Here is a 22,506-nt window from a genome sequence, read left to right as displayed (position 1 = left end):
CATTCCCACTTGTAACAACCAAAAACGTCTCCAGACCTTGTTAAATGTCCCCTGGGGCATTTATGGGGGGACAAAATACCCCCTGGCTGAGGACCAGTGCTCCTGGAGGGAGGAACACAGCAGTGAGCAAGGCACGCAGAGCCCCTGTCTGTTTTGCTACTAAACAGTTAATTAATTTTAACAGCCCTCAGATGCTTTACTTCTCAAAAAAATTAAATAATATTAAAGTTCCTCTCCAACTTTATTATCCTGTTGCAAGTCATGTCTTTGTGTTTCTAATTTAATAAACCTGGGCTATTTAGAATAGCACTTTCTCCCTCCAAGGTTTGAACTAAAATCACATATACAACTGATTCCACTTTAAACAAAGCTCAAAAGCATTTATTGATGTTCTTCCAAAATCGGTTTGTGAATGATCTTATACAGGGAAAGTTATGTAGATATCATCTCCTTATAGATTACAGTCCTGAGCAAGCAACCCGTGGTCCTGTAGAGAGCTGAGCACAGCAATATACACAATCGAGCATACAGTGGGTGTCATGCTTTATGAGTATAAAGCCATCAAGGAGTGTAATAAAATCACATTGAGCCTCGTTAAACATCTTGTTGACTTTTGTTAAAGTCATCTCTCTCTCCTCTCTTTCTCCCTCACTCATTCATTTTCTCTCCCCCCCACCTCATATAACTTGAAACTTTTCTTTTAATTGGAGGATAATCTGTTTTCAATATTGTGTTTGATTTCTGCCATCCAACAACACGAATCAGTCGTATACACCCTCCCCTCTTGAACCTCTCCCCAATCCCCCACCCCTCTAGGTCACCAAGGGCGCTGGGCTGAGCTGCCTGTGCCTGTGCAGTGGCCTCACACGGGTCATCGACTTTGCACATAGTCGTGTACAGACGTCAACGCTACTGTCCCGATTCTTTCCACCCTCTCCTTCCTCTGCTGTGTCCAAAGTCTGTCCTCTATGTGTGCGTCTCTATTCCTGCCCTGAGGAAGTATTTACAACAGCTGCACAGAAAAGCAACCTAGATGTCCATCGACAGAAGAATGGGTAAAGAACGTGTGGTACATAAATACAACGGAATATTATTCAGCTATAAAAAGGAATGCATTTGCGTCAGTTCTAGTGAGGTGGATGAACTTAGAGCCTGTTCAGTTCAGTTCAGTCGCTCAGTGTGTCTGACTCTCTGCGACACCGTGAATCGCAGCACGCCAGGCCTCCCTGTCCATCTCCAGCTGCCAGAGTTCACTCAGACTCACGTCCATCGAGTCAGTGATGCCATCCAGCCATCTCATCCTCTGTTGTCCCCTTCTCCTCCTGCCCCCAATCCCTCCCAGCATCAGAGTCTTCAGAATGAAGTAACTCAGAAAAAGAAAAACAAATTTCACATATGAATACATATATATGGAATATAAATTGATGTTTTGCAACTTGAAAGCCAGTACTGAATTAAATGATTGTAATAATAAAAACTAGATCTCATGTTAACACGCCACTTCCCTGGCTCAGATGGTAAAGACTGCCTGCGATGCAGGAGGCCCTGGTTTGATCGCAGGTGCAGAAGATCCCATGGCGAAGGGCAATGGCTATCCATTCCAGAATTCCTGCCTGGAGAATTCCATGGACAGAGGAACCTGGCAGGCTACAGTTCATGAGGGTTGCAAAGAGTCAGACAAAACTGAGCAACTAACTCTTTCACTTAGTATCATCAAAAGTACTTCTCACACACAGAAAAGTCTCATGATGTTGATCATGAAAAAAGTATTGTTCCAACTTAAGAAGTCATGTAGAAAAGGGAGGCTTAGAAAAGTTTCGTGATGGGAACAGAGTCTGCTCACAGGCCCTTTCATCAGGTTACACAGGAGCCTTTTGGACAATATTGAAAATTTCCTACCATTCTCGCAACTGCCAAGCTCTATTTGCCCAAGGTCAACAAAAGACTGCCTTCCTAGACCCAGAAATCAACTCAGAGTCTCTGAGTGAGAAGAGGATTGAGGTCAGTTTTTATGCAGTTCATGTCTCTTCAGCCGAGGAGATCATGTGGTATCTCAGTGAACAGGGTGAACACTCAACAGATGCCTTTATTTACCACCTGAAGCAGAAAGTCTACCTAAGAATGGAACTGACTTAACGAGAGGGTCCAAACGGGTCTAGGGTCCATCTGCAACTCGGAGTGCTGGTACGCCCTCTAGCTCGATGCTTTCATTGGAAATCACCATCTAAGAGATGGCTGATGCGTGTACCTTTTTTAAATGGTTGCTACATTTTATTTATTTATATATTTGGCAGAACCGTGTCTTCAATGCTGCGTGCAGGCTTTCTCCAGGTGGGGCTACTCTCTGGTTGGGGTGTGCGGGCTGCTCGCTGTGGTGGCTTCTCTTGTTGAGAAGCACGGGCTCTAGGTGCTTGGGCTCAGTAGTTGTGTCACATGGGCTTAACTGCCCTGCTGCATGGGGGATCTTCCCGGACCAGGGAATGGAACCCAAGTCCCCTGAATTAGCAGGCAGACTCTTAACTGCTAGACCACCAGGGAAGTCCCCTCATGGGCTCTGAAATCCCTTAAATAACTGGAGAAGCACACTGAAGACCAGGGTGAGTTCTTGTTTGTTTAAACTAATGACCAGTGTTCTGTGGATCACTGTCAGCCCGAGAGTTTGACCAAAGAACTACCCAGGAAGAGGTTGCTGTTTTTGTTTTTTTCCTATGTAGACAGTGAATGGAGGTTGGCTTCCATTTCCTTTCCATTTCCTTTCCATTTTGATAGTCAAATCATCTTGAAAGGAGAGGATATTTTAAGTTGTTAGAACTTAAAACTCCATATTTTTGTGGCTGGCTCAGCACCCAGGAAACATATAACTAGTATCTGACGGCTTGTTCCTTGCCGGAACTCACTGAAGACCTTGAGGGACTGCCCCCCCACCGCAGCGTCATACTCCCATAGGCAACAGACTTGATCTTTCTAACCGAGGGACCGAGGTGTAGATATCCTGTTGGCAAACTCATCTATGAGTTCACTAAGCCCCTGCTGGGGTCAACATCTAGGGACTGCCGTCAGAAAGCCTCAACGGTTACTATCCCATTTTGGAGTCCTCTCTCTCTCTAGCCCAAAGTTAAACTAACTGGCTGAAGAACCAGGAACTTCTAAAGAGGCGTCCAAAGGGAAAACCAAATAGCTCATAAAATCTTACCCCAGTCTGTAAAACAGCGAAAGAGACACTTAGCATAGAGTGTTGTTTTCCTGGTTTGCGTTATTTTATGAGGTCTCAATAAGATTCCTGGGGCTGCTGTAAAAAAGCTTTCTTTCTAGTGGTTTGCTAGGCTAGACCCCCCCCCCCCCCCCGCCACCTCTCAGTCCACCTCCTCTTCATGCCGCCCCTTCTTTGTCTGGTAGACAAAAGGGTTTCCGCGTCCTACCCTAGTTCTGTCAACAGGCTTTTTTTTTTTTGCTCAAAATGCTTATTTTCTTTCAGGCAGTGTTTGCTTCTGATGGTGCTTGTCAAAGCTCAAATTATGGATTGAGCTAAGCTCTATGTACATAGCTTTATTAAAAAATGAAACATGGTAAAGTCTCCCAATCGTGGAAGGTGAATGCTATGATGCGCCGCCCAGACCTTCCTCAGCATCCCTGAGTGGTCCTTTCTCTTGTCCCTGCACATATGGATGGAATGTCCCACAGTGGACGTGAACAGCTGACTCAAGGGAAAAGACCCTGAATATGGGGAAGATTGAGGACAGGAGGAGAAGGGGGGACAGAGGATTGAGACGGTTGGATGGTATTATTGACTCAAAGGACATGAGTTTGAGCAATCTCTGGGAGAGAGTGAAGGACAGGGAAGCCTGGCGTGCTGCAGTCCATGGGGTCACAAGGAGTCAGACACAAGCGACTAAACGTACGTGATTGGTCCTTGGCCGGTAGGGTGAGAGCTATCAAAGCAGAGGGCAAGTGGGAGCTCTGAACTATCCCCTCTCCTGGATGAGACTGTAAGTCAATATCAATATTTCATCTTGAAAAGATGGCAGACGTTCATGCCACCCTTAAAAATTTTAAGGGTTAAATCAGAGATCAGCAAACTGTAGATCACTCTGGTCTTCCCTGAGTGGCTATGAGCTAAGGACAGATTTATATTTCTATGTACATATTTGGCTGCCACGTGGCATGCAGAATCTTAGTTCCCCGTGCAGGCAATGGGAGCGTGGACCCATAACAACTGGACTACCGGGCAAGCCCCTTGGGTTTATGTTTTTAAATAGTTAAGTTTTAGATGCTTAACCGGATGTCATAGTTTAGTTTATAAGTTTGTCTCCAGCTCTTTGTGACCCCACGGACTGTAGCCTGCCAGGCTCCTCTGTCCATGGGATTCTCCAGGCAAGAATCCTGGAGTGGGTTGCCGTGCCCTGCTCCAGGGGGTCTTCCCGACCCGGGGATGGAACCTGCGGCTGCTGCACTGGCAGGCGGGTTCTTTACCACTAGCACCACCTGGAAGCCTTTCAACCTTTGCCAAAATACTGTCTGCAGAGACCTGGACCATCTAGACATTCCACAGAACAGTACACTAGTCTACTTAGATCGATGGCATGGTGCCCATCAGTCCATCAGAAGAGCCATGAGATGACTAGCACATTGGAGGCCTTTGTAAGACACGTACGCTCCAAAGCATGTACGATAAATCCTACAAAGATACAGGGGTTATGGGACTTCCCTGGTGGCCCAGTGCTTAAGAGTCCACCATGCAATCCAAGGGATGCAGGCTCCACCCCTGGCTGGGAAACTAAGATCCCACATGCCTTGGAGCAGCTAAACCCACGTGCCACAACCAGAGTCATGTGCCACAGTGAAAGATCCCACATGATGCCACAGCTAAGACCCGACACAGCCAGATAAATTCATAAATATTTTTTAAAAGATACAGGGGTTTTCAGTAGTTTTATGGTCCGGCAGGGAGGCATTTCAGCACAGAGGTCAAAAGAACAGTCCTTTCCATCCCTTATATGCGAAATCTAAAAAGAAATGATACAAATGAACTCACCTACAAAACAGAAGTAACAGACATCATCACTGACTCCATGGACATGAATTTGAGCAAGCTCCAGGAATGGGTGATGGATAGGGTCACAAAGAGTTGGACGTGACTGAATGAATTGAACTGAACAAAACAGAAAGACACTCATACTTAAAGAACGAACTTATGGTTGCCAGGGGGCTTGGGTGGGAGAAGGAAGAAACAGTTAGGGACTTTGGGATGGACGTGTGCACACTGCTGTATTTAAAATGGATAATCAACAAGCACTTACTGTACAGCACATGGAACTCAGTGCTATGGATCTGCCTGGTTGGGAGGGGTGTTGGGGGAAAATGGATACATGTTTACCTATGGCTGAGTCCCTTGCTGTTCACCTGAAACTATCACATTGTTAATAGGCTAAACCCCAATAAAAAATAAAGAAGTTTGAAGTTAAAAAAAAAAAAGTCCTTTGCTATTCTCTGCCAAGCAAAGAGTAGGTGCTCAGAAATTGGAAGGTAATGAGATTTATGGTACTGATGACAACAATAACTTTTGGAGTTTGGAGGGCTTTCCTGGTGGTTCACGTGGTAAAGAACCTGCCTGCAATGCAGGAGACCCGTGTTCAATCCCTGGGTCAGGAAGATCCCCTGGAGAAGGGAATGGCAACCCACTCCTGTATTCTTGCCTGGTGAATCCCATGGACAGAGGAGCCTGGCAGGCTACAGTCTACAGGGTTGCAAAGAGTCAGACACGACTGAGTGACTAACACTTTAGAGTCAGGAAGATCTGGCCCTATATTTTTTGTTAATCTACCCTTGTCTTAGGTCTTAATTTTGTTATGCCATGTGGCAATATGATGCCTTGATTTGGATAACTGGAGCCTGATCAAAATGTTGGTTCAGCCCCCTTAGCGGTTGTGAAACCCTGCGCATGTCATTTTACATCTCTCTGAATTATGTCTATTATCCCCTGTAACAATTGGTTTAGATCAGATAACATCTAAAGTATCTTCCATCTTGACATAACCTTGCAGTCCCTGATGGCAGCTCCAATCCACAAGCGGCCATCTAAATTTACAGATTAATTAAATTAAAATCCAATTCCTCAGTTGCACTAGCTACAGTATTCAATACTCACATACGCCCAGTGGACAGCAGAGGCACAGAACATCCCCAAGCCACAGGAAGTTCTGTTGACAGCCCTGCGCTGTAAAACTATTTTAATACCTTCCAGTCTTCTTAGGCTCAATTTACGCATACATACACACCCTGGAAGCTCAGCTGGTAAAGAATCCACCTGCAACTGCAGGAGACCCCGGTTCAATTCCTGGGTTGGGAAGATGCCCTGGAGAAGGGATAGGCTACCCACTCCAGTATTCTTGGGCTTCCCTGGTGGCTCAGACAGTAAATAATCTGCCTGCAGTGCAGGAGACCTGGGTTTGATCCCTGGGTCAGGAAGATTCCCTGGAGGAGGGCGTGGCAATCCACTCTGGTATTCCTGCCTGGAGAATTCCCATGGACAGAGGAGCCTGGCAGGCTGCAGTCCACGGGGTCATAGAGAGTCAGACACCACTGAGTGACTAAGCACACACACATAAGTAAATAATCCATAATCTAAGAGCTAACAGCAGCTGAAATTATTCATTCATAAGTGCTCAGCACTAGGAGATTTATACATAGTATCTCACTTAATTTCATCACACACCATTCCTATGAAACTGTTAACATGTTCTACCATGAAGATAATACTTTGTTCACCCAACGCGAAGGGCCGACTCACTGGAAAACACCTGATGCTGGGAAAGACGAAGGGTGGGAGAAGAAAGGGACAGCAGAGTAGGAGATGGTTGGATCACTGACTCAATGGACATGACTTTGAGCAAACTCCGGGAGACAGTGAAGGACAGGGAAGCCTGGTATGCTGCAGTACATGGGGTCACAAAAAGTCAGACATGACTGAGCAACAACAACCATATAGACAAGGAATCTATTTAGCTTCTTAAAGTGATTAAATCTTTATCCCCAGTGGTAGAGGAAAGATCCTTAAGCACCATCCCCACTTTCTTCCATCAGTTTCGATGCTGATGGCAGTTACAATGCGTCTGTCTCTGAATCCCAATATGGCCCCAACTCAAGCCATTAGTAACTGGCTTGCAGGCCCTTGGACGCAGAGGCTTGCCTAGCTTCTAAGTTCTCAGGGCAGCGTACTGGAAACAAAGGGAGCATTGCCTGGAAAGGGTCCCACCCTCTGGCTTTCAAGTTCATTATTTCTTGTCTCAGATGACGTTTGGGCCATTTTGTGCACATCCCTCCCCTGATCTTCGCACATATTCTCTTTGTTAATCTTTTTTTTTTTCCTATACTGAAATCTGAAAATAGCACAGTTGTCTGGATGCTCTTTTATTTCCTTAATTTAATAATAGCATAGATGTCTGGATACGGTGTTATTCCTGGAAATAGCACAGCATAGACACTAGCCTAAAAATAGCATACATCCTTGGATGCTGTGTTACTCTATTAATTTAATAATCCCAATAACATTCTGCTTCCATCCTATATGCTGCTTTCGGAGTATACACAAGTGCTTGTGTTTGTGGCAACAGAAAACCACCTGGCTGTTAGGACTGGAGGTACAGAAGAATCCCTTGACTTGGGCAAGTTGAGAACTGAATTGTATATTTTGGAAGAAAAAAGGGGATTCCCAGGTAAGAGTTGTGAAATGTAACTGGCTGAAGTTCAGCTGCTCTAACTACTTTCTTGAGATGAAATGGCACTGCTGCACATTTTGAGGGACAATAATACAGCTGAAAGGCAACCTGGCTGGAGCCACAAGACTCGTGTTTTGGTACTAACTCTACCGCTCACTGCTGCGGGCCTTGGACAGGCAATTAAACTACTGAGTCTTATTCTCCTCCTCTGAAAATGGTAACCATGGTAATACCAGCCTTACCTAACAGATGCTGTGGTACCTGGCCCAACCTACCCCTTTGAGACCAAGGAAAGGTGGTAACTGCACATTTTAATGTAATCAATGCTGCTTTCAAATGTTGATTTTACATTCTATGAATGTATATAAAAATGTACATAAAAATAACTGGAAAAAATTTTTAATGTTTAAATGGCTACTACTAAGGAAGGCTTTAAATGTCTCCTGTATTAGCCCTGTAAAACTTACAGCACTGTCTCAATATATCATTGACTCAATGGACATGAGTTTGAACAATCTCCGGGAGATAGTGAAGACAGGGAAGCCTGGCACGCTGCAGTCCACGGGGTCACAACGAGTCAGATATGACTGAGCCACTGAATAACAACAAACATATCATTGATCTTAAGTCAAGGGGGTAAGTTATTTCCAGGTTTTTTTTTAAGCTGGCGGAGAGCAGACATCAGTATTATTCATCAATACCTTCTTCTGTTCTATTTTGCGGAATATATAGAGTAATATTTCCTTGGTGTCCCCTTGAATTAAGGAAAGCTATTTGACTAACTTCGTCCAGGAAGCTTTGAGCAGAAGTTACTTGTGTGGAAAAAAGAAAGAAGATACTTGTGTGCTTTTAAATGGTAAGAAATTCTCTATGTTCTCTTCCTCGGCTGTGATAATAGAAAAAAACAAAGCACTAGCTGGCATGGGGATGTCAGGACACTGAAGCCACCTAGAACGCCGAGCTCCTGATGGAAGACAGTTTTTCCACAGCGAGCGTCTGCTATCGCCTCAGACTGGGTCACAGGATGGCTGCAGGTAGCTGTATGCTCCTTTGCTCAGATCTAACACAAGAAAGAAAAGGCTCTCTCCAAGACACAAAATACAAGTTTTCCTCTTGGTCTACCTGAGCAAAGATAGGTCCTACCATATGGGAGATGTACTTACTCTAAAAAGTTATGTGTTGTTTATCTAAAATTTAAATTTAATTGAGTTTCTCATATTTTTATCCAGCAACTGTAGTCCTGACAGACTTTGCTGCTGTCATTTCTCAGTGGCTAAGTCCTATCCAACTTTTTGTGACCCCGTGGACTGTAACCTACCAGGCCCTTCTGTCCATTGGATTCTCCAGGCATGAATCCTGGAGTGCGTTGCCATGGTCTTCCTCAGGGATTGAACCTGGGTCTCTGGCACTGGCAGGCAGATTCTTTACCACTGAGCCACCAGGGAGCCCCCTGACTGACTGACCCGAATGTCCTCTAGAGGGAGGAAGGGAGGACACAGGAACAAAGTGGGCTGACGTCTCTCCTTTTTACCAAGAAAGCAGACACGCTGGACGCTAACCACGGAAAACAGCAGCGCCTGCTGCAACAGACGCCCATTGCGGGCTTCTGAAGAGAAGTCGCAGCACGAGCTGCTCCATCCAAAAACAGTCTCACGGCTGACACCTGGGGTTAGTGTTACCATTCAACCCAACTGTATAACTATTTACTGAACACTTTTAAACAACAAGGCACTAGTGAAGATTCTGGAGTCTCTGCTACCAAGGTGCTTCTCAAGTGCTAAGGAGAATTAAGTAAGTACGAGAGCAGATGTGAGGGACACCATGTGAGGCATTCAGAGAGCCTCCAGGGTGGGACTCCAGGGCAACGCTTTCCTTGCAGAGCCAGTGTTGGAAACGTGTTAAAGGGTATGGACAAGAAGTGAGACAGAGAACAACCGGGAGACAGAGGCCAGAAGGAGACCTTACGGCTAATTTTTACAGAGAAATTTCAGTCCAAATTTGAAATCTTTTTTTTTCTTCTAAAGATTTTTTTAAACTTGGAGGATAAATACTTTATACTGAGTTGACAGGCACTGAAGAATCTAAAAATAATTAGATACAAGGTGTAAGGGTGAGGTATTGTAGAAATGGAGTTTTTATCCCTTAGCTATTGGTTGGAAGGGTGAGAAGCAAGAGAAAAAATTATTCAAAGATGAAAAATATGACCTTGTCTACATAAAGAATCCTTTCAAACGTGTCAAATCAGAATTGCTCATGTATCTCGCTTTCTCTTTGTGATGTTCCTTTAAGGTAAGACAAAAGAGAATAATGTCAGGATCACAGAAAAACCCAGATGAACTTTTTGGCCAACCCAATAGTGTTTTTAAATTTTATAAATTTTATATTTCACAAAATGCAGATTCAGCGTGAAGGCTGGTTATCAGTTGATCTATATAGATGTTTCTATTAAACCTATCCATGTTTGTTTCAGAGGTAACTGTCCACACCATGATGTGTAAGACACACAGAGTAGAGATGTATGAAAGAACAGCCTGCAGCCTCCAAGAGCGGGCGGTTGCCCAAGACCCCATGACATGGAGACAGCGGAGCTGGGACAGGAGCTCACCTTTTACGACTCTTCATTCTGTATCCACCCAGCTTCCTGTCCCTCGTGAGGTAAACTAATTGGCCCAGCAGTTGCTTTGGATAGAAAGCATTACAACTCACAACTTAGAAGAGCACAGAGAACACCATCAAAAACGATGACATGCAATTCTCTTTCAAGTCTTAAAAAGGCCCTCATTTGGCACCCCTCTAAAATTGAAGGAGAGGGTAGTTCACAGACAGTTGGCAGAACTACAGGCCAGCGAATCCCCATGAAGAGAATATTCATATCTATACTCATGTAGAACCCATGGAAAACATGGAGAAATGAGACATTGGAGTGTTTTTACTAACTGTTATTGTTGAATCAGGCCCAGAAACCCACGACAGAGCATATAGGTCTGGAACTTGGCAAGACTCAAAATTAATGGTAGCGTCATAAAGTTATATATAATAACTTCGTAAGCCATGCACCAGGAAGGAGGCTCATACAGGGAAACCACCTCAGCCCACCCATAAATAATCCACGTTAATATCGTAGGAGAGGTCATAGGCTGGAATCATGTGCTGACATCTGGCTGTTTCTGGCAGGACAGCCTGTATGGTCTCCACAGATGGCCTTTAATTAGTGGTAGTTGTCCCAGTAGAGGGCAGCGTGGGCAGGAACGGTTATTTGGACTCCCCACCTCATGCCTGGCTCCTAGGGCTCTTGGCATATTGTCAGAAGCGCCACTGTGGTTCCTGCCAATGGGTCTGACGTCACCAGCGGCAGCCCCCTGCACGACCATCATCGCTGGAGGGAGGTCTCCTTGGAGAGTCTCGGCTACGAGGGCTTAGTGCAAATTGGCTAGGAAATTTGGGAGATAGATGAAGGTGGGGAGAATCTGTGGGACAAACATGCCTTTAGGGGCGTTCCCTACAGGAGTCTTTGGGTTTTGGAGCCAAGACGGCTGCTTCGTCTTCTTGAACTCAGTATCTTCTGATGGGACTTCCCTGGTGGTCCAGTGGCTAAGACCCCACGCTCCCACGACAGGGGCCCAGGCTCAACCCTGGTTAGGGAACTAAGATCCCACAGGCTGCAACTAAAGATCCCACATGCCACAGCAAAGACTCAGCATAGCCGAATAAATAACTACCAAAAATACAACACACACATTCTGAACTCTTTCAGCAGCAGGAAGAGATATGGACTAGGCTTGTCTCCTTCCATGTCTGAGTTAAGTGGCAGAGGAAAATGCCCACAGGTCATTTTTCAAGAGCCAAGCTGCTGATGGATCCTAAGACCCATTGCCCGGAAATAAAACAATCAGGCTTCTGTTCCAGATATAAAGAGAACATGACTTACTGTGTCCAAAATGGAATGCAACAGGCAGCAAAATCATGTCTTGAATTCAGTAGTCCCAGAAGTCCAGAGGACACTGGGGCCCTGAGCAGCGAGGCGAGCTCCTCTTCTGAACTGAAAAACAAGAAGATATTCTTGTGTACCTGACCCTCAGCAGGGATGTGTGAGAACGGATCACATCAGGAGCCTTCTAAGCTAGGTGAGTCTTTGGCAAGGACCAGAGCTACGCTCTGCTCTCCACAGTGTAAGTGGGTATTGGCCAGTGGACAGGTGAGCATTTGGCCAATTTCCTGTTGGGTTTTTCCACTGATGGCCTTGGAGTTTTATGTTTCAGAATGTGGTGGTAGTGAGAGTCACACTTAGCCAACTCAGCTTCCTCAAACAGAGTAGCGACAAAAACCCAGGAGGATAATAATCTGCGTCTTCAGAACGTTAGGCAGATGCTTCATTCACTTGTCTGCTCTCTCAGTATCTCGCCTGACAACTTTCACTGTTGTTGTCGTTCAGTCATTCAGTCGTGTCCAGCTTTCCGTGACCCCATGGACTGCAGCACACCCGGCCTCTCCATCCCTCACTGTCTTCCCGAGTTCGCCCAAGTTCGTGTCCACTGAATCGGTGACGCCAACCAGCCATCTCATCCTCTGTCGCCCTCTTCTCCTTCTGCTTTCAATCTTACCCATCATCAGTCTCTTCCAATAAGTCGACAACTTTAACGGGTTCACTCAAATGCAGTTTCCAAGACTGACATGGATTTCTACATTACACAGAAATCCTAGAAGACCACGAAGACTATTTCAGCATGCAACTTGGGAGATGCCGCACCGCCTAGATGGGAGAGGCATCTTCCCTCTAGGGTGAAGGGAACGGTACAAACACCTAGTCATAGACAGGAGACCTTCTTCTATTTCCGGCAAGGGGAACCACAGGAAGACTGAGGGAACAGGGGCAAACCTTTATTACCAGGAGCTTTGTGAAAGTCACAAGACTTTGAGGAAGTATATAAATCTCGAGAAGAATAGAAATTAAAAAAAAAAAAAAGCCCTAGGGACTTCCCTGGTGATCCAGTGGCTAAGACTCCAAGCTCTCAATGCAGGGGCCCGGTTCCAGCCCTGGTCAGGGGACTAGATCTCATATGCCACAACCAACCACTCACATGCCGCAGTGAAGATTGAAGAGCCTTCCTGCCACAACGTAGACCAGCCACAACCAAATAAACAAATGTCAAAAAAAAAGAAAGAGAAAATCCCTAATGTCTTCCTTATACATACATGTGGAATATCTCCAATCAAATTAATATCACATGGGCTGAGAAACTCCCAGATAAGAAAGATGGCAATCATTCAGATACAAATTTTATATATTTAAGTTGAAAGTTACCTCATGTCAAAAGTTATAAAAGGAAGGTCAAGGCCCAGAGTATTCCTGACAATGCTTTCACTCTTCCTCATTTTGGGGATAAACCAGAGACAAAATGGAGATTCCTGTGTGAGCTTATTTTACATTTTTTTAACATGGGCCATTTTTAAAGTCTTTGTTGAATTTGTTACAATATTGCTTCCGTTGTTTATGTTTCATTTTTTGTTTCCACATGTGCGAGCTCAGCTCCCCAATGAGGGATGGATCACACCCCCTGCATTGGAAGGTGAGGTCTTGACCTCTGGACCACCACGGAAGTCCCCAGACAAGAGTTTTGATTCAGCAACTTATTGACTCTGTGACCCTGCAAGTCTTCCTCCTTAAAATGGGAATTACATATACATGTTTCATTTGTTCATTCATTTAATTGATATTTAATCCCCTGGAGAAGGGAATGGCTACCCACTCCAGTATTCTTGCCTGGAAAACCCCACGGACAGAGGAGCCTGGCGGGCTGCAGTCCGTGGGGTCGCAAGAGTGGGACATGACTGAGTGACTAACACTTTTGCTTAACACTTTCACTTTTGTATTTTGGGCACCAATTAAGACGTCAGAAGAGTTGCAATGAACAGCAACAGGAAAAGACAAAACTTCCACTTTCATGGGTCTTACATTCTCGTAGAGGAGCCAGATAATAAATTTATTTCAGTTAATACATAACACACAGGTAGTGATAAAAAGGCAAGTAATATGGGAAAGAGGGATAAGACAAGTGACTCGCATGGTGGTGAGGGTACCACTTCAGATGGATGGAAAACCAAGTCCTCTCTCCAACAGACAAAATTTGAGCAAGGCTCAGAATATGTCCTGATGGAGTAGGTCACGAGGCTATTCAACAGCAGACTATCCCAGCAGAAGAGACACCAAACATGAAGGTTTGGATGCTGAACGTGTAGGAAGAAATGCCAGGAGGTCAGTGGAGCAAAACGAGCCAGTGTCCAAGGTCAGAGTCCAGTGGGGACCAGAGCCCATGAGGCATCATGTACATTTTCCCTCTGTGACATTCAAGGGAAGGACTTGATTTCCACGTGCCCATCACCTGTAAAACTCCGGAGCCGCACACACAGCTAACGTTTCTTGACCGCCTGCTGTGTGGCAGGTCCCGTCCAGCGCTTGCCTGCCATCACACCGGTTACTCTTCTCTATGACCTTAAGACGCAGGCGCTGTTATTATCCCTTTTTACAAGTCAGGAAACTTAGGCTTAAAGGTTAGACAGCTTGCCAGAGCTGCCCTGCTGGTAAGCGTGGGAGATTCCAAAGTAAACATGAATAAACCACAAGGAGGTTAAAAGGCTCACCCTGCTGTTCGAAACCCCCTACTCAGAGAAGAAATTCCAGTAGATCGTGCTTGGCCGTGGTCTTCCTAATCAAGCAAGCAGAGTCGGGGGAAACTGGGGGATGGACCGTTTGGAAGAGCCAGCCTGCCTCCCCAGACATGCACTGTGCTTCTGAACCCCTCATTCTCAAGGAGCCTTCGCTCTCTGCCACCCCCGGGCTTATGTTTCCACTGATGCTGTGGATCATGCTGAGAGCTGAGAAGCCCTCTGTAGCCTTCTCCTCGTGTGGTTAGAGGTGGAGGAGAGTCTGGGCTGCGGTGCCAGGGACCACACCTCTTTGTCAGGAACATGCAATTAAAAAAGAAAGAAAGGAAAAAAAAAGAGTGAAGAACTAGCCACCCACCCCCATCTTTCTGAAACATGCATTCATGCGCACACATCCAGGCAGAAGCCAGCCGGCGTCCATCACCCGGGGCCTGGGGTTCTGATGAAAACATTTCCACCTGGCACAGTCAGGCACTAAACACCCCTCCAACCCAACCTGAGACTTGGACCGTCCGTGGAGATATTTTTACAGGCATGACACAGAGGAGTGTGACACACTCGGCTTTCTCAGTGGGTGGGTAGAGTGTTATTTCATGTTGTTCTTGTCACTCAGCCCAGCATTATAAGTGTGCACTTTATTGCTGCACAGAGAGTGCTCCACTGCCTGGCCCAGCACAGGCTGTTCCCAGCGAGGGGGTGGCACCCCAGCCTGGCGCGGGGCAGGCGGAACAGCGAGCTGCTGGGCACACGGGGCTGCCCTTGGGGTCTCCCTCCGCAACTTCAGCTCATGCTCAGCGGGGTATGAAGTGTCCTGTTCCTTTTCTTGATACTCTGTATTCCTCAGTTGCTGTCCTTGGGAAAATTCTAGATATTCACGTATTTGGTGACACCTACACCATTTCTTAAATGGCTATTTTTTTCATGCTCTTGGTTGTTGTTCAGTTGCTAAGTCTTCTTTGCGACCCCATGGACTGCAGTATGCCAGGCTTCCTCTGTCCTCCACTAACTATCTCCTGGAGTTTGTTCAAACTCAAGTCCATTGAATCGGTGATGCCATCCAACCATCTCATCCTCTGTCAGCCCCTTCTCATCCTGCCCTCAATCTTTCCCAGCATCACGTCTTTTTCCAATAAATAGGCTCCTCGCTTCAGATGGGCCAAAGTATTAGAGCTTCAGCTTCAGCATCAGTCCTTCCATTGAGTATTCAGGGTTGATTTCCTTTAGGATTGACTGGTTTGATCTCCTTGCTGTCCAAGGGACTCTCAAAGAGTTTTCTCTAGCACCACAATTCGAAAGCATCAGTTCTTCTTGGTCTCCCTCTTTTACTCTTTCCTAATGGGATGTTTTTCCCAACGTCACACATAAAACTTAGAATTAGGACTAAGTTTCTCTGTCTCACTGTTTACACACAAAGATATTGGTCATCAGGCTCTCACCATTTCCTTGAGGGCAGGCAAAACAATGATGTATCAGGAAGCATGGGAGCCAGTGGGTATGTCTGCTCAGGACACATACAGTAAAATTGTGAGAGCTTCCCTGGTGGTCCAATGGTTAGGAATCCATCTACCAATGCATAGGATGCAGGTTCGATCCCTGGTCAGGTAACTTATATTCCAGGTGCTACAAGGTGAGGCCAAAAGATAAAACATTATTTAAAAACAATTTTTTTAATGAACTGCATAGAAGTGTGCTAGTGGATTTGTCTGTGCAGTAGGAGGAAAAGAAAGGGTTCAAGGATGACAGAGGAGGCGACGGTTGGATGGCGCCACTGGCACAATGGACACCAGTTTGAGCAAACTCTGGGAGGCAGTGAAGGAGAGGAGCCTGGCGTGCTGCAGTCCACGGGGCCGCAGAGTTGGACACAACTGAGTGACTGAACAACAAAGAAGCAGAGGCCGATTATAGGTAACGGTCTCAAGGAGCTTTATTATATGACAAAAAGTAGCACCTTCGATAGGTCGAAGGCGCTACTGAGGAAGGTGGAGGTTGTCTGGAATGGGGGAGATTTCAGAGCATTTGCAGGCTCATGTGACTGAGACACTGGAGAGAAAAGATCATATTAAGAGATGGCTAGACTGCCATGGAGCAAAGGCTCCATGTAGGTAATTCAAGATGGAACCTGGTGCCCCAGCAACGCAGTCCATCTCAGAGGGGAGCGGGCTGCAGTCTCCACGGAATGCATAATATGTGGTCCTGAAGGATGAGGCAGGTCATACATTTATATGCGGAAGAGGAAGTTCTCTTCTGCCTGCTTCTGTTTTCTCAGTGAATAAAAGATGCGTTCAACCCCTGACAGTGAGTGCGTGAAAGCAAGAAGAGAGGAGCTGTGACATGTGGCCTTAGAGAGTGGGCTTGGGACTTGACCAGGAGGTGGAGTGTGATTGCCAGGGCCTGGGGGAGATTTGTGGTCAAAAACAAATACACGATCAGGTAGCTCTGCTTTGCGTTCCCCTCCTGCCAGATTCAAATACTCTGGTGCAGGCTCAGAGTCTGTGGAAAGTGAGGCGGAAGCAGAGGAAGAGATGTTCCTCCAGGCCAACCAGCTGGAGGAAGAGAGGGGGGCTGAGCCTTTTTGCAAGGTGGTGATGATACAGATGGGAAGAAGGGAATGAAGGGTGTGAAAGACTGAAGGAACCCTGTCAGATGGAAGAGGCTGTGGATCTCATCTAGACCCCCCCAGGTGGCTCAGGGATAAAAAAAAATCTGCCTGCCAATGCATGAGATGGAAGAGACATGGGTTTGACCCCTGAGTTGGGAATATGCCCTGGAGGAGGATATGGCAACCCACTCCAGTATTCTTGCCTGGGAAATCCCATGGGTTTCAAGGAGTTGTGAACCCTCTTTGCATGGGTACCAAAGAGCTGGACATGACTGAGCAGACATGCAGTCTCCCTATTTACTCTCCCTACTGTATTTCAGCTTCAGTGATCTATCTCTGTCTCCAAAACATACTAATAATGTTCCAGCCTCAGAGCTTTTGCACTTGCCATCCTGTTACCTGGAAAACTGAAATATTTTTTTTGCATGTGGACAAATTTGAAAGTCTTTACTGAATCTGTTACAAGATTGTTTGTTTTACATTTTGCTCTTGGGGCATGTGGGATCCTAGCTCCCCAAACAGGGACTGAACCCACGCCCCCGCACTGGAAGATGAGATCTTAACCACTGTACCACTAGGGAAGGCCCACCTGGAAACTCTTATCTCAGAGCTTCTACGGCCGACTGTTATCATCACTGACAGCTCATCTCAGAGGCCACCTGCTTAAAGAAGCCCTCCCTGGCCATCATACGTAAAGTACCATCACTGTTTCATCATTTTCTGAAAAAAATATGATCTTCTCATGTATCACTTCTTTTAATGGTAAGCTTCCCAAACAGTCTGCAGGCTTCAATAAAACAAGAATATTTTGGTCCCCTTTTGTTCACCAATGAGTCCCCAGTATGCAGAACAAGGTTTACTCTGTGAGGGTCCTAAATAAGAACAGCAGCAGCAAAAACAAGAAGAGCAATAGTAATAATAGTATATCATCAATGATCAGTGTAGAGGTGAACAGAAGTCATTTAAGCTCCCTCAACTTCATTCACACATTAAAGACTTTGACCTACATCTTATCTTTAAGATCCTTTCCACTTATGATGCCAGTTGTATAACAGCCTGATATAATCTCAGAGACTCACAGGAATGTTAATATTCAACATATCCTTGAGGCCAGGAGAATATATCCCTTGGGGGAAAAAAATCTCTTTATCAAGTCAAGATAAGTGATCTCATGTGAGCAAAGAAGGGAGCAAGATGTGTCCAAGTGAACGTGGACATTTTAGGAATCAGTGAACTAAAATGAAGAGACATCAGTTCAGTCACTCAGTTGTGTCCGACTCTTCGCAACCCCATGGACTGCAGCACACCAAGCTTCCCTGTCCATCACCAATTTCCAGAGCTTACCCAAACTCATGCCCATCGAGTCGGTGATGTCATCCAACCATCTCATCCTCTGTCATCCCCTTCTCCTCCTGCCTTCAATCTTTCCCAGAATCAGGGTCTTTTCAAATGAGTCAGTTCTTCACATCAGGTAGCAAAGCACTGGAACTTCAGCTTCAGCATCAGTCCTTCCAATGAACATTCAGGACTGATTTCCCTTAGGATTAACTGGTTTGATCTCCCTACAGTCCAAGGACTCTCAAGAGACTTCAACACCACAGTTCAAAAGCATCAACCCTTCACTACTTGGCTTTCTTTATAGTCCAACTTTCACATCCATACATGACTACTGGAAAAGCCATAGCTTTGACTAGATGGGCCTTTGTCAGCAAAGTAACGTCTATGCTTTTTAACATGCTGTTTAAGTTGGGCATAACTTTTCTTCCAAGGAGCAAGGGTCTTTTAACTTCATGGCTACAGTCACCATCTGCAGTGATTTTGGAGCCCCAAGAAAATAAAGTCTGTCACTGTTTCCATTGTTTTCCCATCTATTTGCCATGAAGTGATGGGACCAGATGCCATAAGTTTTAAGCCGAATTTTTCACTCTCCTCTTTCACTTTCATCAAAAGACTCTTTAGTTCCTCTTCACTTTCTGCCATAAGGATAGTGTCTTCTGCATTATCTGAGGTTATTGATATTTCTCCCGGCAATCTTGATTCCAGCTTCTGCTTCATCCAGCCTGGCATTTCACATAATGTACTCTGCATATAAGTTAAATAAGCAGGGTGACAATATATAGCTTTGACATACTCCTTCCCCAATTTGGAACCAGTCCATTGTTCCAAGTCAGGTTCTAACTGTTGTTTCTTGACCTACATACAGATTTCTCAGGAGGCAGGTAAGGGGTCTGCTATTCCTCTCCTGAAGAATTTTCCAGTTTGTGTGATCCACCGCAAAGGCTTTGGCATAGTCAATGAAGCAGAAGTAAATATTTTTCTGAGATTCTCTTGCTTTTTCAATGATCCAGCAGATGCTGGCAATTTGATCTCTGGTTCCTCTGCCTTTTCTAAATCCAGCTTGATTATCTGGAAGCTCTCGGTTCACATACTGTTAAAGCCTGGCTTGGAGAATTTTGAGCATTACTTTGCTAATGTGTGAAATGAGTGCAATTGTGCAGTAGTTTGAACATTCTTTGGCATTGCCTTTCTTTGGGATTGGAATGAAAACTGACCTTCTCTGGTCCTCTGGTCAGACTCTTCTGCTGACTATGAGGGCTACTCCATTTCTTCCAAGGGATTCTTGCCAACAGTAGTAGATATAATGGTCATCTGAATTAAATTCACCCATTCCAGTCCATCTTAGTTCACTGATTCCTACAATGTCGATATTCCCTCTTGCCATCTCCTGTTTGAGCACTCCCAATTTGCCTTGATTCATGGACCTGACATTCCAGGCTCCTATGCAGTATGGCTCTTTACAGCCTCGGACTTCACTTTCATCACCCGTCACATCCACAACTTGGCACTGTTTCTTCTTTGGCTCTGTCTCTTCATTCTTTCTGGAGTTATTTCTCCACTGATCTCCAGCAGCATACTGGGCACCTACCAAGCTGGGAGCTCACCTTTCAGTGTCATATCTTTTTGCCTTTTCATACTCTTCATGGGGTTCTCAAGGCAAGAATACTGAATTGATTTGGCATTCTCTTTTCCAGTGGACCCCATGTTGTCAGAACTCTCCACAATGACCCATCTCTCTTGGGTGGCTCTACATGGCATGGCTCATCGTTTCACTGAGTTAGACAAGGCTGTGGTGCATGTGATCTATTTGGTTAGTTTTCTGTAATTGTGGTTTTCATTCTGTCTGCCCTTGGATGGATAAGGATTAGAGGCTTATGGAATCTTCCTGATGGGAGGAACTGACTGTGAGGGAAACTGGGTTTTGTTCTGATGGGTGGGGCCATGCTCAGTAAATCTTTAATCCAGTTTTTTCTGTTGATGGGTGGGGCTGTGTTCCCTCCCTGTTGTTTGGCTGAGGCCAAACTATGGAAGTGGTAATGAAGGTAATGGCAACCTCCTTCAAAAGGACTTCTGCATGCACTGTTGTATTCAGTGCCCCTGACCCTGCAGCAGGCCACTGTGGACCCACGCTTCCACCAGAGACACCTAGACACTCACAGCCAAGTCTGGCTCAGTCTCTTATGGGGACACTGCTCCTTTCTCCTGGGTCCTGGTGTACACAAGGCTTTGTTTGTGCCCTCCAGAGTCCATTTCCCCAGTCCTGTGGAAGTTCTGTAATCAAACCCCACTGGCCTCCAAAGTCAAATTCCCTAGGGGTTCTCAGTCCCTTTGCCAGATCCCCAGGTTGGGAAATCTGTTGTAGGTCCTAGAACTTTCTTAACAGTGAGATAATATCTTTGGTATAATTGCTCTGTAGTTTGTGGGTTGTCTGCTCTTGGCTCTATGGTGGGGCTGATGGCTACCTCCTCCAAGAGGGAGGACATTTTAGGAATCAGTGAACTAAAATCATTCCTTGGACGGAATGATGCTGAAGCTGAAACTCTAGTACTTTGGCCCCCTCATGGGAAGAGCTGACTCATTGGAAAAGACTCTGATGCTGGGAGGGATTGGGGGCAGGAGGAGAAGGGGACGACAGAGGATGAGATGGCTGGATGGCATCACCAACTCGATGGACATGAGTCTGAGTGAACTCCGGGAGTTGGTTGGTGATGGACAGGGAGGCCTGGCATGCTGAGATTCGTGGGGTCGCAAAGAGTTGGACACGACTGAGCAACTGAACTGACTGAACTGAACTAAAATGAACGGGAATGGGAGAATTTAATTCAGATGACCATTATATCTACTGAGTGAGTGAGAATCCATTAGAAGAAATGGAGTAGCCCTTATAGTCAACAGGGCTTCCCTGGTGACTCAGCTGTTAAAAAAATCCACCTACAAGGAGGGAGACCTGGGTTTGATCCCTGGGTTGGGAAGAACCCCTGGAGAAGCGAACAGCTACGCACTCCAGGATTCTGGCCTGGAGAATTCCAGGGACTGTATAGTCCATGGGGTCACAAAGAGTCAGACACGACTGAGCGACTTTCACTCACAGTCAACAAGAGTCCAAAACGCAGTACTTGGATGCAGTCTCAAAAACAACAGAATGATTTGTTCATTTTCAAGGCAAATCAAAGGAGAGTTTTACCGACACCTTTTCTTCCATTTCACATTAATCCTTTAAGTTGTGGCTAGACCGTGTGCTTAAAAGGAAAAGCCAGAACAACATGGTCCACAGATGCAGTTGTACTGACTCAGTTCATCTTGCACCTTTGGGTGAGTTCCACTGCATTTTTATTTTTCTTCTCACATGTTTAAACGATATGACTAGGGCTTCCTAAACTGTAGAAGCAGTCTCATTGCCCCAAGAATCACCAAGATCTTTATCGACTGATCTTAGTCAAACTCTAATTATTTGTTAAGTTGATGAGAACTCATTTCATCCATTTCCTTCTTTCTGCAGCCATTATTAAGTTAGGGCCATCTACGGCCCAGGTCTTCTCCTAAGAAGTCAGGAATTCAACTCCTTTTTCAAGCTCTTTGTGGTTGTTGTTCAGTTGCTCAGTCATGTCTGACTCTTTGTGACCCCAGGGATCTCTGCATGCGAGGCTCCTCTGTCATTCACTGTCTCCCTGAGTTTATTTCAACTCATGTCCGTTGAGTTGGTGATATTCTCTAGCCATCTCATTCTCTGTCCCTCCCTTCTCTTCCTGCCTTCGATCTTTCCCAGCATCAGGGTCTTTTCCCATGAGTTGGCTCTCTGGATCAGGTGGCCAGAGTATTGGTGCTTCAGCTTCAGCATCAGTCCTTGCAATAAATATTTAAGAGTTGATTTCCTTTAGGATTGACTGGTTTGATCTCCTGGCCGTCCAAGGGACTCTCTAAGAGTCTTCTCTAACACTACAACTTGAAAGTTTCAATACTTCAGCACTCAGCCTTCATATTCCCTCCTTTCAAAACTCAACTAAGAATAAGTCACCTGGTGTCCCACTATCCTATTCACTTATTCTTTGGCCAAAGGATTCAGAGGCCAAAAGAGAGGTCATCCAAACTAGCAAAGATCACGGTTATTTGGCAGAAGTCTCACGCCCACTGACTGTGGTCCTGTGTTTCCTCTTTCATTTTCCAGTTCTGTGTCCTACTTCTCTGTGTGAA

General features: G+C 45.6%; 1 long non-coding RNA gene across 7 annotated transcripts in view; it reads right to left on the bottom strand.

Annotated features, from left to right (window-relative positions):
• Window positions 1–22,506, bottom strand: part of LOC101902884 (uncharacterized) — a 484,977-nt gene that overhangs the window by 386,596 nt on the left and 75,875 nt on the right. For all 7 annotated transcript variants that reach the window (XR_009491829.1, XR_009491825.1, XR_009491824.1 and 4 more), the window contains one exon: window positions 11,644–11,754. This is a non-coding gene — a long non-coding RNA (uncharacterized lncRNA). The remainder of the gene's footprint in view (window positions 1–11,643; window positions 11,755–22,506) is intronic.

Source organism: Bos taurus, chromosome 19 (assembly GCF_002263795.3).
Source record: "Bos taurus isolate L1 Dominette 01449 registration number 42190680 breed Hereford chromosome 19, ARS-UCD2.0, whole genome shotgun sequence".
NCBI lineage: Eukaryota > Metazoa > Chordata > Mammalia > Artiodactyla > Bovidae > Bos > Bos taurus.
The sequence above is the reverse complement of the archived record's forward strand: the minus strand, read 5'-3'. Positions and strand labels throughout refer to the sequence as shown.